Source organism: Eurosta solidaginis, chromosome 5 (assembly GCF_040869045.1).
Source record: "Eurosta solidaginis isolate ZX-2024a chromosome 5, ASM4086904v1, whole genome shotgun sequence".
NCBI lineage: Eukaryota > Metazoa > Arthropoda > Insecta > Diptera > Tephritidae > Eurosta > Eurosta solidaginis.
Window position 1 is genome coordinate 256,424,548 of NC_090323.1, and position 16,108 is coordinate 256,440,655.

General features: G+C 31.5%; 2 protein-coding genes across 15 annotated transcripts in view; both read left to right on the top strand.

The window, feature by feature from the left end:
• The window catches only part of LOC137253296 (phosphatase and actin regulator 1-like), a 763,209-nt gene that overhangs the window by 518,968 nt on the left and 228,133 nt on the right, over positions 1-16,108 (top strand). The window lies entirely within an intron of this gene.
• LOC137253298 (sericin-2-like) overlaps positions 1,488-16,108 on the top strand; it is a 114,273-nt gene continuing 99,652 nt past the window's right edge. For 2 of the 3 annotated variants that reach the window (XM_067789978.1, XM_067789979.1), the window contains exons 1-2: positions 2,134-3,929; positions 4,806-5,221. The gene's annotated coding sequence lies outside the window, so the exon portion shown is untranslated. Of the gene's footprint in view, positions 3,930-4,042; positions 4,491-4,805; positions 5,222-16,108 lie in introns of those variants that run through there. The other variant, XR_010953763.1, reaches the window with a different exon arrangement.

Sequence of the window (16,108 nt, forward strand, 5' to 3'; positions counted from 1 at the left end):
ACGAGTCGCACGGGTGACTGACGCATGCCATAAGAATACCGTAAAATGTATAAGCAACATAACGAAGCAGTGCTGGGTGAGCGTTGCAAAATGTTTAAGCTGAAAGTGCAATGTGTAGGCGATCACACCCGTCCACCCTGTGCAAGGAAGTGGGGAAAACGCTAACTACCACCAAACATATGCTACACACACCCACATGCACACACACAAAGACTCACTCAAATACTTGCATGCAATTGGTCACGTGCCAATCTAATGAGCTGCGTCAGCTTCATAGCAAAGCTGCAGGGCAGATAAACTGCATTTGAAAGCGTGTAACCGAAATTACATTAACAACGATATTGTGAAGCGAATTACGTACAAAACGCTGTTTTGCTTATGTGTTAGTTGTGAAAGCTTTGTGTTTGCCAAAAGCTCTTACAGTTACACATGAATTTTCTCATACATATGTACATATAGTGTACTTGACTTTGTTTACATGTTGCAGCATCCTTGCAAATCTCAGCCGCTAAAATGTCCTTGTATTTCGTTAACAAAAATATGCGCATGCTCATAGCGGCGCACTGTGTCTGCACCTTAGCCGGGTGTGTTTGTGTTTTTGATGTGCCCTGTACGAATTTTTTCGTTTTTAGATTAGGTGCTTACGTCTTTTGCAAATATGAGGAATTGCAGTCATTTTACTTGTATTAGTAAAGCAATTATTATTTTTTTTTTATTTGTATTAGCAATTCAAAATTAATTTATATTTCGTTTAATTAAATTTAAATTGAATTCAATTTAGGCAAAATCAAATTCAAATTGTGTTCAAAGTAATTAATCAAATTAATTAATTGAATCAATTATCATTCACCTTTAATTTATAAATTACAAAACAAGTCAAATTCCTCGGAAACCAGTCTGAAATCCCCTAAAATTAAATGCAATACTCTGTTCGGTTCAAATTTAGATTCAATTAAGACATCAGATTCACCTGCTACTATATTCCATCTTCAATTTTAATGCCACACGAACTCAAATTTAGTTCATTTTATAATTTTTTTTTTTCGAACTCAACTCCAAGATATTCAAATTCAGTGCGACTGCATTTCAAATTAAGTACGAATTCTTTTGAAATTGAAATTTATTTTACTAAAAATCAAACCCAAAATAAATGCAATTATTGCAAACTCAATTCAAACGGTATTCAATATAAAATTCAGTTCGAATTCAAGCTATTGCTTATATAAGGGGATTCATTCTGAGGGGAGACTGAATACTTAGTTGAATCAATAATTCAAATCTGAAAAAAATGCAGCTAAATTGTTTTTCTTCTAAATTGATATTCCTTTAACCGCAATCTAAATTCGATAGATTAATGCTTACTGTAATCAAAACAATTACAATAATTACCTGATCACAACGATTACAGTAATTCGTAGAAGAAGTACTATAATTTCAGTAACCTTAAAACGTTACCATTCCGATAATCTTATGCTTAATCACAATTAATCTTAAATCCGATTAAGCAAAAGCGTAGTCTTGGTTGCGTCGAAACATAATTAATGTTAACACAGTCGAAATCGTTAATCTCTAGGGACTCAGACTTTTTGATTAAAGCCTTTTTGGTCAATATATGTCTGCAATCTTAATTCGAGCAATGTAATCACAACAATTGCTGTATTTCTTGAAAAATTACTATGATTGGCGTAAGTTTAGTTGCCAGTACCATAATCTTATGCGTAATCACAATTAGCGCTCTTAAATCCGATTCAGCGAAATCGTTATCTTGGTTCAATAGATTAGTGTTTACTGTAATTATCGCAGTCCTTGTCACCTATCTCTATTTTAAAATATACGTACGCTTGCTTTATTAAGATTTTGTTCAAGTCTTTTTTTTCTAGTGAGAAATTATTTTATTTCCCATTAATTTAATCTTTCTCATTTCATATCATTTAGTAGTACAGATTATTGCAACATAAATTTGGTTTCCAATTCGAACTTTCAATCCTGTTTTAATCTAGTTGTATTTTAAATTTAATTTTATTCTTTCCTCTTCATTTCAGTCTTATTCGTACTTAAATATTAGTTATTTTTGCAATATTATTTAGCTTATTTAATCTCTTCTTCAAATTAGTGCGATTTCATATTTAAATTTTATTTTTTTCCTCTTATTATAAGTTTTAGTAGTAAAAGTTTAGACTTAGTTCTGCTTTATATTTTATCTTAAGAGTTTATATTTGTTTTAATTTTAATTGAAATCTTTAAATTCAGTTAAGTCATTATTGTATTTTTATGCTTAATTTTTCTTTTAGTTTTAAAGTTTTTAGTTAACTAGTTAAATCTTTTTTTAGTTAGATTTTTTTTTAATTTCCCTAATCGTATACTTTTACTTTTCATTATCTCTCTGTTGATATTTTTCTCCAACCCCACACGTTACAATTTCATAATCACTCTCCCCCCTCACTAACACACATACACACTCATACGCAAACACATTCGGCATTCGCCAAAGAACACCGGCATAACAACACAAAAAGCAACGCACTGCCACTGCTGGCGTCTCTATAAACCATGCCAAGAGCAGCAGCGCATTCGACATTGGCATTGGCATCTACAAAAACTGCCAATAGCTTTAGTATTAGGTGCCAAATATCATAAAGAATACCAAACAATACTCTCACACATTCTTAACACAACAAATTGTTTTACGAACGGAAGCTGGCGCCGAAGCAAAAGAAAAAGTGTAGCGTTTGCCGGCGACGCTGCTGCCGCTGAAATGCTGCTTGACTTGAACAGCTTTACAAAATAATTTTTCACAATTCAGTTCGCTGGCAATACTCAGACGGGACTGAACCCAAAATCCTTAATGAAAACTAAAGAAAATTTGTCGTTTTTATAAAAACTATACATTTTTGTATAAAAAAGGGCCCACCAAATATAAGAAGGCAGCAGCGCCGAAAAAACTGTTTTTCGCGAATTTTATTTTTTTGGTTTTTGTTTTCCTTTTCTCTTTTGGTCATTTTTGTTTGCTGTTTTTGTGTGTGAAAAATACAAAATTTTGTATACAACTACTAAACGTTTTAACGTTGCTAAGGTCAGTCATTGGCCGCATAAATAAACGAATTGATGGCGCATCTATGATAAGAAATGCTACGAGACGCGCGTGGGCGTAGCTGAAGAGAAAAAGACACCCGCCAATTATTGTGATTTTGTTTGGATATAAAAATATTTTCATAAATTTATGATCGCAATTGTGAGTTAATTTTGTGTGATGTGTATGTAAAAAACAAGAAATTGTTTTTATGAAATTAAAGCAGCAAACTTATTAAAAACTGATGATCACCGTTGAATTCGTTTTAGTTTAGTGAAAAATTTGTGAAAAAGAAAATTATAATAAACAAATTTTTTTAAATATCGAAAATGAGAAAAAATTTTGAAAATAAAAAAGTTTTAAATGTTTTAAAAAAATATTAGTAAAAAGAATTTTAACCTATTAAAACCATAAAGAAAACATAAAATGTGTTTATAATTTAAAAATGTTTATTGCAAATTTTAAAAAAATTCGAAAATTTTGAAAATTAAAAAATAAAATTTTCTATTTAAAAAATTTTAAAATATCAAACTAAAACTATAAATATGTTTAAAAAACGGTTTCTATAAATATGTAAACAAAAAAATATTTGTTTGAGAATTGTGTAAACATAAAAATATTTAAAATTTATAAAACAAAAAACCTAAAGATCTTTTAATTAAAAAAAACTCAAAAAAATTAAGAAAATAAAGAAAAAAATTTATCGTTTACAATTCAAACATGTTCCCTTCTAATATTTTATGACAACTTTAATATATTTGAAAATTTTGAGAATTAAAAAAAAATATTTAGTATATCAAAAAATTTAAAGCATCAAACAAAAACTGAAAATTACTTAAAAAACAAACAAAAAATTCTGGTAATATTTAGAGAAAAAAATTTAGGTTCAAAAATTTTTTTTCTGAAATTGTAAGTTGAAAAATTTTAAATTTACGCATACTTTCGAATTAAGAAAAAAAAATTTATTTAAAGTTTCGAAAAATTGTACAAAACTTTATAAAAAGTAATATAGAAAAAGAAAAAAATATTCTTTTCAAAAACTTCCCAATTAAGCTTTTTGAAATCATAGTTGAAGCAAAAACTGAACGGAAATAATAAATGACTAAGAACTGTTTTTGTTTTCTGAAGTAATAAACAAAATTGTTGAAAACTCATGGCCACGCAAAAAGTAATGATATAAATCAAACTAGCAACAACAAATGAGCCATCGTAGCAGAATATAAAAAATAAGTATATATTATTCTGGGAAAGTGCGTTGACATAATTTGCGCGTTTGAAGATCACCAAAAGTAAATGAATAATATTAAAATCAAGAACGCAAAAATAAATAAATAAAATAAAAACTTGTGAGAATTAAAAGAAATTCAAATTATAATTAAAAATTTACAAAAATAAAACAACATAATTAAAAAAAGTCAAAAAGAAAAAAATTTTAATTTTAAAATATAAAAACAAATTAGAAGAAAGAAAATGAAATTAAAAATACCAGGAGAAAAATAATACAAACAGAAAAGTCACATACATAGACTTGAAATATAAAAGATTGTGAATGGAAATCGAATTTACGCATTAGCGCGCATTTTTTGTTTTGTGCAACAACAACAAAATAAGTTTCTACTAACATTCTTCCGCAGTTTTAAAAAAAGAAAGTTAAAAATTAAAATATAATTAAAGAAAAAAATTAAAATTTAAAACACTAAATAAAAATTTATTTTAAAATTTCATTACACTAAAGTGAACGTTACAGACAAATAAAAAAATATATATACCAGAGAAAAAGCTAAAAAAATTGTTAGATATTTGTTAAAAAATAAAAAACTATATATTATACAACAAAGTCTACAGTAAAACACTCTACCTTCCAAAAAACTAAAAACAAATAAATTATATTTACAATAACATGAACAAATCATAACTTAACTACTATGCATACATACCTATATATATGTATATATGTCTAAAGCATTGTGCTTGTTGTATTTGTGATCAAAAGCGCTAAAATCTATTTTCATATTAAAAACTAAAATATATATATACATTTATAATATACAAAAATAATAAGAAATAAGTTAATAAATAAATAATTTACTCATGCTGTACATATAAATGCATGAAAAAAGAATTTTTAAAATTAATTAGTTAAATCGAATCGTAAGTTTTTACATTTGAAAATATACAGCCCAATTCTAAACAAAAATTCCGTGCGAGTTTTTTCCCTTCTCCCATTCCTCGTATTCTAAATAAAAATTCCTTGTGAGTTTTTTCACTTCTCCCTTTCCTCCTATTCTGAACAATGTTCGAAAAAGCGGAAACCGGTTATGGGAGAAAAGTAGGTATTATGAATGTGAGGGAGAGGGAGATTTCTCTGCCATTTCATAGGAGTTTTTTCGCTAGTTAAATTAAAGGGAATGCATCAAAATAGTTAAAGGAAATTGGTTATTTTAAGAAAGAACACTTATTTGTACAAATTTGTGCTAAAATATGTATTTACATTCTTTACAGGCTTAAATAGATTTTGGCATATGGCGAAAGACGAACTCAACTCGACTTGGCCGCCAGAAAATAGCTTTGCAGAATGAATGCAGGCAACTCCGGCGGATTTGTGTTATCCCGCCGGTCTTCTTCTTACGCTCCTCTGTTGATGTTGTGTGGCACCAATTCATTACTCATTTCAGTGAATACCACATGAAATGCAATAATGTGCATTGCTTATACCTTATTTCTTAATTTCAAACAAGTTGGCAACAATAATTAAACTTTACAATTTTTTAAACAAAATAAGAAATGCGCAACGAAATTTCAATTGACAAAACAGCTGACTTCGAAAATTCGAAATTCCTATTCCCCAATTATTCTTCTCCCTAGGAGGAATTTTTCCGCGGGAATAAAAAAATCCGCGAGAACAAAATTCCGCGAGAATATTTAGAATTGGTCTGATATTGTAACGAATTTACTGAAATTCCGCTTATTTGCAACCTTCTACTAACGTTCGAATCACTAAACTGTTGAATAAATAACTCCACTATTCAATAATGCAAAATGGCCTTTATTAAAGTACTTCACAATAACACTTATACTTCGCAACTGCTAGCTTGCTTAAATCAAACTGACCGCTGATTGCTCAGATTGCGCTTTTTTATACTCTTCGATTTCCTCCTTCCATATTTCTAGACGCTTCTATTTGTAGAATTTACTTCTCGTTTACAAGCTATAAATTTCTCAGCTATAACTACAGATGCACGATTTTATAGCTTCTCTCATAGCCCATGCGCGTGTATATGTGAGTGATACTTGCACAAATGATTGCATACTTTTGGGAGTATCTCAGATATATGCATGTGTTTGTGCGTTGCTCTCCGCTGCTTGTATGGACATATGGGTAGACATAATGATTGACTTGTTGATGTGCATACAAGTCACTGCTTAGTATCAGCTTAGAGATGATAGTATCCATTAGTGTTGCTAATATTCGTCATAATATATTTGTTTTTGAAAAAATTTTAAAAGTGAAAATTTTTCAAAAATTGTACAAAATCAAATAATCTTCCACTATACATATGTATGGCTCATTCCACGGTGTCGGGTGTAAAGTTTGGTGGTTTTAATTGCTTAACTATTATTGCAAAGGATCCTATATTATAAGTTAGACATCTGTCAAGTCCTCGGCTAAAGTTGCAGTCAATGCTATGCAGTCGTTTTTGAGTGAAGTGGGTACAAACATGCAAATATACAGACAGAAACTCGAAAAACTCACGATTTTCCTTCTGTTGTGGCAAGAAAGATCTCTTATGAAATTTTTTAAACGTGACTGGTGTGACATGTGACATATGTCACAAACAGTTCGTTAGTATATACCCAAAACCAGTATTTTCAAAATCAGTAAATATATTTGGTTATACCGAGACGAAATCCACTTGACATCAGTAGGGGTGCAAACCAAAAATGTGACGGATGTGACTTGTGACGTACGTGAATTGTAAAGTTTTTACTTTTCTTTATAGCACTAAGCATTCTAAAAATAACAAACAAATTTCCATAGTTTTACGAAATTTCAATCACTATCCTTTACTGTGGAATGAGCCATATACAAGTGAACAAATTAATTTATTTTATTATCCCTTCGTCATCTTTCGGTAGAAAATGTGTGTGAGAGCACATCACACAGCAACCACTTCACAAATATTTCACGCGAATATTTTTCGGACGAGTCATAAGTCGTTTTCATATGCGAAATTTGCGCTTTAGAAAAGCGAGCAAGTTGCAAAAAACAGAAAAACAAAATTTGAAAAAAAAAATAAATTATTTTATACGCATAAAATTTTTGTTGTGAAAATTTGTAGAATGTGCTAGCGCACAATAAGCATAGTTTTCGTAACAACTTCTAAAAAATTGTTTGCTATTTTCATGCCCTTACTTAGCATTTTTCTTGTGTTTTTTTTTTATATTTAAAATATGCTAGTTTTTGTTAGTTTTTAATGCTAGTTTTTTCATATTGTTTTAGAATTTTCTTTCGCTGTCTCAAGTGGCGGTCAAGTGGTTATTGCAATAAACAAGCATTCAACTGATGCTCCAAGTCATAACATACTCGCATATATCGACATATGTATTTAAATATGTGAATGTATTAGGGTGGATCATTTTGAGGGCAGATTTTAACACCAAATTTACGTACAGTTTAAAGTTTTTCTACAGAATTTGATGTAGCATCTAAACCTAACCTGTAGAAAAGATGACGCAAACAAAAGTGCCCCACCCTAATGCACATTCATACATAATTCTTTATTTTCGCTGGAGGCGGCTACAAATTTTAAGTACTAAAGAAATAAATTAAGTAAATTGATTGGTTGTAAGCCTTTGAAATTTAATAGTAATTTCCCAATTGTTGTGTGCTGAGCTCACATCGAAGGAATTTTAATATTTTGTAGTAATGTGCCTAAACGTTTTTGTGTGCCTACATGCCTGGGGGCTGCTTAATTGTAAAACGGAACTAGCAATTTCTTGAAAGGAAATTAGAAATGACTGGTTGCTTGCATTGAGTTTGGTATTCTTTTTTTTGTTTTTTTTTTTTGTGAATGTATGGAAAGTACATATTTTGTGTTGACAAAAAAAAAAAACTGACGCCAAATAAAATTAAAGAAAAATATATATATAAAGCTTTAAAACTCTCATTTGAATATACTATAAATTCGAAAAATTATGAATTAATGAGTGAGTCAATCAATATGTGTGTGACGACGCGTTCACGTTTAAACTAATGCACCGAAAAAAACAAAAGAAGTTATCGCATCTGGTAATTCCACACATGTATTCATATGAGCGTTCACGTGCTGAATCCAATTTCGATACCTAAATGTATCTTAAGGGGCGTAATTAGGCCTAACCTCAAAAAAGATATATAAAACTGCTCGCAATTGAGCATTTTGGAGCTTAGGGCGAACCGGAATCGCCTAGGTTGATTCTGATAGCGGATTCGAATCAAATTGCAATTTAATGTTAATGGTTTTATTATACCTTTCATGAACATGAAATGGTATATTAACTTTGGTCCGATGTTTGTAACGTTGAGAAATATAGAAGATAGACTTACCATTAAGTATACCGAATTGATCAGGGCGACGAACTGAGTTGATATAGCCATGTCCGTCTGTCCGTCCGTCTGTCTATTTGAACGCAAAGTAGTCCCTCAAATTTTGAGATATCTCAATGAAATTTGGCACAAGGATGTATTTTTGTATTATATTAGACATTTGTCGGATCCGGTAGGATCGGCCCACTATGACATATATCTCCCATACAACCGATCGTTCAGATTAGACGGTTTTGGTCATTCCTGCTGCAATTTAGAAAGTATAAAGGTGAAACTCGGTGATATATATTCTAATATATCTTAGAAGTTATCCTGAAAAAATCACTTTGATCGGAGCTATATATAGTATATATCCCATACAACCGATCGTTCAGATAGAAAGATTTTTGGCAATTTCTCCTTTAATTTCCAATATAAAAACGTCAAACTTGTTGATATTTATTCTAATATATCATAGAAGATTTCCTGAAAAAATCACTTCGATCGGAGCTATATGTATATAGGATATACCTATCCCATACAACCGATCGTTCAGATAGAAAGATTTTTGGCAATTTCTCCTTTAATTTCCAATATAAAAACGTGAAACTTGGTGATATATTCTAATATATCATAGAAGATTTCCTGTAAAAATCATTTCGATCGGAGCTATATATAATATATATCCCATACCGATCGTTCAGATAAGGGGTTTTTTGCCATTTTTTATTTTATATTTATCTTAAAAATCGTTTAGGTATGTAGATCTTTTCACTATATATTTCTTATCTTATACATCGGATTATTTGGAGATTACGAACGGGATAAGATTATTGTTCAGCCCCATTCATGAAAGGTATGAAGTATTCGGCACAGCCGAAGACAGTTCCGTCCTTATTTGTTTTTTTTTTTTAAATGGGCATCAAAGTTAAGCGCAGACTTTCTCAACAAGTCACAGAATATAGTAATTGGAGGCAGATGAGTTTTCACTGAGAAGCACTCAATGGCAGAAATACACTCGGCGGGTTTTCCAAGTCACTGCTAAATTTGCATTAAATGTTGATAATTGTTTTCCGGAGGGTGTTTAAGATTTTCCTCCATATAGTGTGAAAATCTTTTTTTTTTACTTCTCTTCTCAGTATTACTTGAACCATTTGTGCAAAATTCTTTTAAAATCCAAACATAAGTTTTCTGAGACTGTTTTTGCTACCTAAAATATTTGGCAGTATAATTTCCTAAGGCAAGTATTGAACATTTTCAAAATACAACTTGTTTTGTTTTTAGATAGGCTTTTTGAACTTAAAATGACAAATTGGCAGTACAAAATGTCGCTCATACGCACTGGTGGGCCATTAATTTGATTGACGCTGCCTTGTCATGTTGACGTTGACTATTTTTATTAATTTATATATTCTTATATAGACAGCAAAAATTTGTTGATTTATGAACGCATAAAATGTAAAAATTTGAAAAGGCATTACAAAAAAAAATATAAATATTTTATGAGGTCATTAGAGCAATGTGAAAGCAGACTAAACATATAGTGATTTATTCCACTTATACCCTTTCTTACTTTGTTATTTTATGCTCCTTGCTTATATTTTTTATTCAAGCGGCATATATTTATTGATACCTAAAGGTTGTTTATTCCACTATAGTGTTGAAAGTAGTAATGAATTTTCCATCAGGGCTTTAACCATATAAATCCTCAGTTGTACCCGTTTTGAGATGGTAATGTGGTAGATGACATCTTTTTAGCTTCTTTTTTTAGTTTCATAAAGTTCAACTGGTCAAATACTCCAAAAGCAGCTTACCAGCTCAGTTATTATCTATAGCAATACTAGTTATTTAAGAGTCTTTCACATAAACAGAAAAACCAGAAAGTCATCAGCAATTACAGGAAATTAAGTTGACAGCAAAACAAGACTAAAAAAATTGAATGTTTGTAACGTGTCCACTTGCAAAGGTCAACAATTGTTTTTTATTATATTATTTTTTTCTTTCTCTATCATTTGTTTTTTCATTTGCACTCTGCCCCTTAAACGCACAGGCTTATGACTATGGCATTTAATATGCTGCCTGCCATTCGGTTATTTGGCTCTTATTTCTTTTCTGTTTCTTTTTTCTTTCCAACAATTTTTTTCATCTTTGACCATTTATCACTAGTGTTGTTTTTGATTGAACCACAAACAGTTTAAGTGCGACAAAAAAGAGAATTAACGCCCCACCAAAAAGTCTACTTGCTTATCGTGATCTCCTCTATATCTTATCTCTCTTTCCCCAGCTTCTTTGCTGCTGTCGCTCATTAACAGAAATTTTTCTTTTTTCACTTCTATTGCACTTAATTTTTCACATTTGCCTTTGTATCATCGTTTGTGGATTATGACGTACTAAATGGTTGGAATTTTTTTTCTTAGACTTCATCAACGCGCATTTTAGTTGACTGCTTGGCCCTAAACACTAGAAAAATGAATAGAGATCTTAGGCAGCAGTGTTAAGTGATTTTTTCTCGTATATTTGTCGATTTCTATAAGAAGATGTTTGTGTCATGAACAGAAACAAATTTGAATAGAATATAATTAATCAGCGTGCAATTTTTTATTAGTTTGAACAAGTTCAAATGTCTTTCTAAAAATGTATAGTTTGATAGTGCACTTTATGCGTTACAAGAAATACTTTTGAAATGGTTTTTTATAAAATTAACCAGCAAACTCGAAAATGACAGTGACAATTTTTATCAAATTTCGTATACTTAATTCTGCTTATTTTACTTTCCATAATTTAAGAAATGTGTATGTGTCTGAATTTGGTAACTGAAACTATGCAAAACAATCTCAAACACGTTTTTGAAAAAATTCAAAAGTTCGAGAAAATCTTACGAAATTACGAACTTCTAATTTAGAGTTTTCTAAATTTGTTTGAATATACAGTATTGTAGCCCAATCTATTTTAGATTAACAAGAACAATATTTTTCCGGGAGGTTGTGCTAGATGTTCTTCCATATAAAAAATAACGCTATGCGCCCTTTGTTTGGAAGAAAATATAAAACCCCCTTAGTAAAGAAATTGTTAAAAATCAATGCAAATTTTGAGAGACCTATAACTTGTACTTTGTTCGGCTAAAATTGATCGGACTACAAAACTACATACTCAAAAAAATTCAGAAAACAAAATTAAGGTTTTCGAGATTTTCGTAACATTAACTCTCATTTTCGAATTTTTCGAAACCGTTTTTAAGATTGGTTTGCTAGTTTCAGTTGCAGTTGGAAATTTCTTTATAAATTATCGAAAAAAAGGAGAATTTAATTGACAAAATCGAAATTGTCAGTGCTATTTTCGTGGTCGCTCTGTTCATATTTCAATATTTTCCAAGTTATTTTTATTATCTTAATTTATTACACTTTTTTCTAAGAAAACTGAAAATGCTGCAGAAATGTATTGGCTGATATGTAGCCTTTTCGGATCTGCCATAAGCGCTCTTCAGAAATCTTTGCATTTTACGTAATAATAAATTTGTCCCCCTCATACTGGGAACGGACCCCTAAGACTTCTTGAAGCGATATAATATCTGAAGGATGCATTTGGCAGGAAAGAAATGGCTTTAAATCAGCCAGTTTAGGTAGGTATCTTGCTAATTTAATTTTCTGTAATAAAATAGTTTAATAAAAATTATTATAAACCATCTATATATAGCTCATTAAACGCTACTAAAATGTAAAATGAACAGCTGGATCCAAATGAAATATTTTTTTAATCAGCTTTTTTTATGTGTCTTGCCCCTTTTTATTTTTTCAGCAGCTTTATTTTTTACTAATTTGTTTAATATTTACAAAATTTAAACTCTAACTATTTTGTCTGACAACGCCAGCTGACCTCATTTCGTTGATAGGCACTAATCCTCTCTTTTCAGTCTTGTTTGATACTAAACCGTAGCATAATTTTAGGCGTTCTGAGATTGTGTCTTCGCATATATTAATAAAAAAGTGCGCCATATACTAAACCAAATAAAAGATAATAAAAATGTCTGGGTCAAAGTAATGCGCAGTTGTTACATGTTCATACATATTACAGGCGTTCCATATAATATATATTTCATTTACTTTTTTATTAGTCTAGTGAAAGCGCAAATTTTACAAAATAGACGTGACAAAGATGATTGTGCTGTAAATGTTGATACAAATGACGAACTTAATAGCCAAGTACACTCTTCAGCCTTTGACATAAACTTTATATTAGAAATGATGTCGGAAAGTACGTGATTGCGAACACCGTTAAGTGAGTTCAAAGAATATGTTGGTAGAGACGAGTTTCCAACCCCCATTATTGCTTGGTATTTAAAGATTATCGTAAACATAATAAAGCAAATTGATATGCGATATCATGTTGAGTTCTGCTGCCGAAAATTATGCTAAAACGTGGAACAACTCGTTGTCAAGTCACCCACTCCTATTTATATAAATGCGAAAAGGATATAGTAAAAATGTAATCATAAGATAAATCGAAACCTCGCCTAAGCACTTAAAAATCATATGTTTCTTCTTAAAACAGCATTTCGCGTTTATCACCTGCTCAAACTTCAAAATGGCTTATAAACTCATTTATTATTTCTTTAAACAAACAAACAAAATGATCCACCCTAATATACTTGCCATTATCAGCATGTACCCCAATAACAGTGAACGTGTGTGAAATTCACATGCATTTTTCTTTCCAAATTTTTCCTTGGCGTTATGTATGCCTGTCACGTTCGTTAAAATTTCTTTCTTCAGCTAGTTTTATGCATCATTTGGAAAATTTTTGTTGAGTTCTATGTTTCGTTGCAGTCATGTATGTATACAAATTAGGCAAACGTGAAGATTTGTGGAAAAAGAAGTTTCTCTCCCCTTTTTTGAAAAGTACATTACCACAATAGTTTCGACAAAATTTGCCAAAACGTCAATTTTAAAGATTTTGTCGCACCACCGATTTAAATGAGTAAACGAAGTTCTTAACAAATTTTAGAGTGCGGTAAGAATCCCAATGAACCTTTCATGGCGATTCTTAAAAAATATCGATACGACTAAACTTCATGTGTCGGTTGTTTAAATAATCCCTGTAGTTGTAAGATTTTAAGACCTACAGTCCAACTGTTTTAGAAGCTGAAGCTTCTATTGGCTCTGGCTTGTGACCGTCCCGCTGTTTGTTGTGTGACTATGTTCTAACTGTCATTGTTGCTTCTGCTTAGAAACATAAATTTAATATGGACATTGCTCTGCCATGAGATTGGTCTACCTGCATGAGCTTTAAGAAGTTTTTATCTCTTACTCTACTCCCTCTCTGTCTTCTCTCCCGCTCCCTTTCTCTGCTCCTCTTTCAATTCCTTATTCTTCACTTCTCCCTTTATCCTCCTCTCCCCCTACGTATCTTGTTCTCGTTTTTCGTCTGTTTCTCTCCCTTCCTCCCGCTTTGTCTCTACATCTCTCTCTATCTCTCCATCTCTTTTTCTATCTCTCTCTTTCCCCTTCTCTGGCAGTTTGCTTCTACCGTCTCCTCTAACCAAATTTTTTTCAATCCTCTTACAAAAAAAAGTATTCGAATATCAATGTAGGCGAATCATAAAAAAACTAACCATGAATAACAACAAGTCACATATATTCACACCACATAACCTAGGCCAGAAACTAGCAACATACCCAGTCGCAATCTTAATATGATTTGTTAGAGTTAATCGGCCTGTGCCCCATTTTCCCGAACAACAATTAAAAGGAACACTTTCTGGTTGTCTAGGCATCTTTCTTGGAAATTTTAACAAATTCGGCTGAGTGGAGTGAAAGCACATGGACTTAATTTTGTCTTTACAATTCAGCATACATACGAACATACAAAAAGGTATTACTTTTGTTGAAGGTTTTAGCAGAAAAGTATGTTTCAAACGATGTATGGTTCGGGTTTCTATTGAATGTATGTGACGCCGAATTCAACAGGAAATAAAATAAAAATGCATATATACTTACAAATGTAGATTGGCATTTGCTAGCTGTCCTTTTTCACCATTTGATCTTATTCAACAAAGTGATGTGGTGGAATGCCCACGCTAAGCGCGTGTTTGAACGTTTGGTTGGTAGCGAACACACACACAACCGTTTTCTAAATGCTGTCGTCGTATAAACAATTGGGTTAGTCTATCGAAAAAAAAAATAATATCAACATATATACAAATAAATCAATTGCTTCTGTGAAGATATGTCATATGTGAAATTCCAAGTATGAGAAATACTTTTTGGCGCATTCTCTAGAACTGTTTTGGCAACATCGTTGTCACGCCTCTGTTGTTTGATTGTAAATTGGGTCCGCATAGCGGTAGTTTGATAAGGCATAAACTCAAGTGCTTGATCCCACGTTAACTTACTTCAGGCTGGACTTTAACAACTCAGGGGTCACTATGATTATTTCAGCAGACTATCTCCTACAAATATTGTATTTATTGCCGGCGTTACAGCTTCCGATGTAATTGATGTAATACCAAGCTTGTAAAGGGACGTTGATATGCTCTTTTTTAACCATTTCAACCCTTGTTAGTCCAAATTTTAAATTTGGGCGCACTCCCTTCATTCATCAAAGGACGAGGCACAATTTGTGCGACTGCTCGAGCTTTTTCCGTTGAAACTCAGAAATGGTTGAGCCCTCTGAAAAAATGCGTCACTCTTATGAACGCGAAATTAGCGAAGCACCTTGGACGGATCAAAAAATTAAAAGGTAGGCATTTTGCCGCTAATTAGTTACATAGAGAAAACATTTGACGCGCTTTTCTTAATGATAGTTTTTTTGGTGCTTCGCTGAGTACATGTGAAGTTAGCGAAGGTGTGCTTATAGAAACCTGCTAGGGTCGCTACACCCCATACTAGGCTGTTAATACGACAATTTCCAACATATTTGTATACTAAACATGAAAAAAATTCAAAGTTTGAAATTCTTTTCCTCAAAAATTTGTTTTGACTGTTTTTCTACTAATTATATATTCATTTCATTCATGCACTTGGAACAGCAACACAAACTATATGCATTTATAAATAAATTCTGAAAATAATTTTATTTTTAGCAATCTTTTTTTAAATCATCAAAATTTATCTCAAAAAATATTGCACACCTTTTTCGCACACAAATAGCATCCGCCGCGATTGGGATGCTATCCAATTATAGTTTGTCAGCGAGAAAACAGATGTACCTGCAGCTGACGGCTACAATCAACGCTTGCAATCAGGCATAAAATCGAAAAAGAGCAAACGCAATAACAATAAGATAAATTTTATAGCAAAGGCATCACTAACAGCAATTGCAGTTGAGCTGTTGCTTGTTGCTTGTAGAAGAGCTGTGCTTTTCTAGCTAACAACGATTGTGGTCACAGGGGAATATAAAATATGAATATTTCAGTATATTCGATTGATGATTTAGCAGGATGTACTGCAAAAATGGTGCGTCAAAACAAGCACACA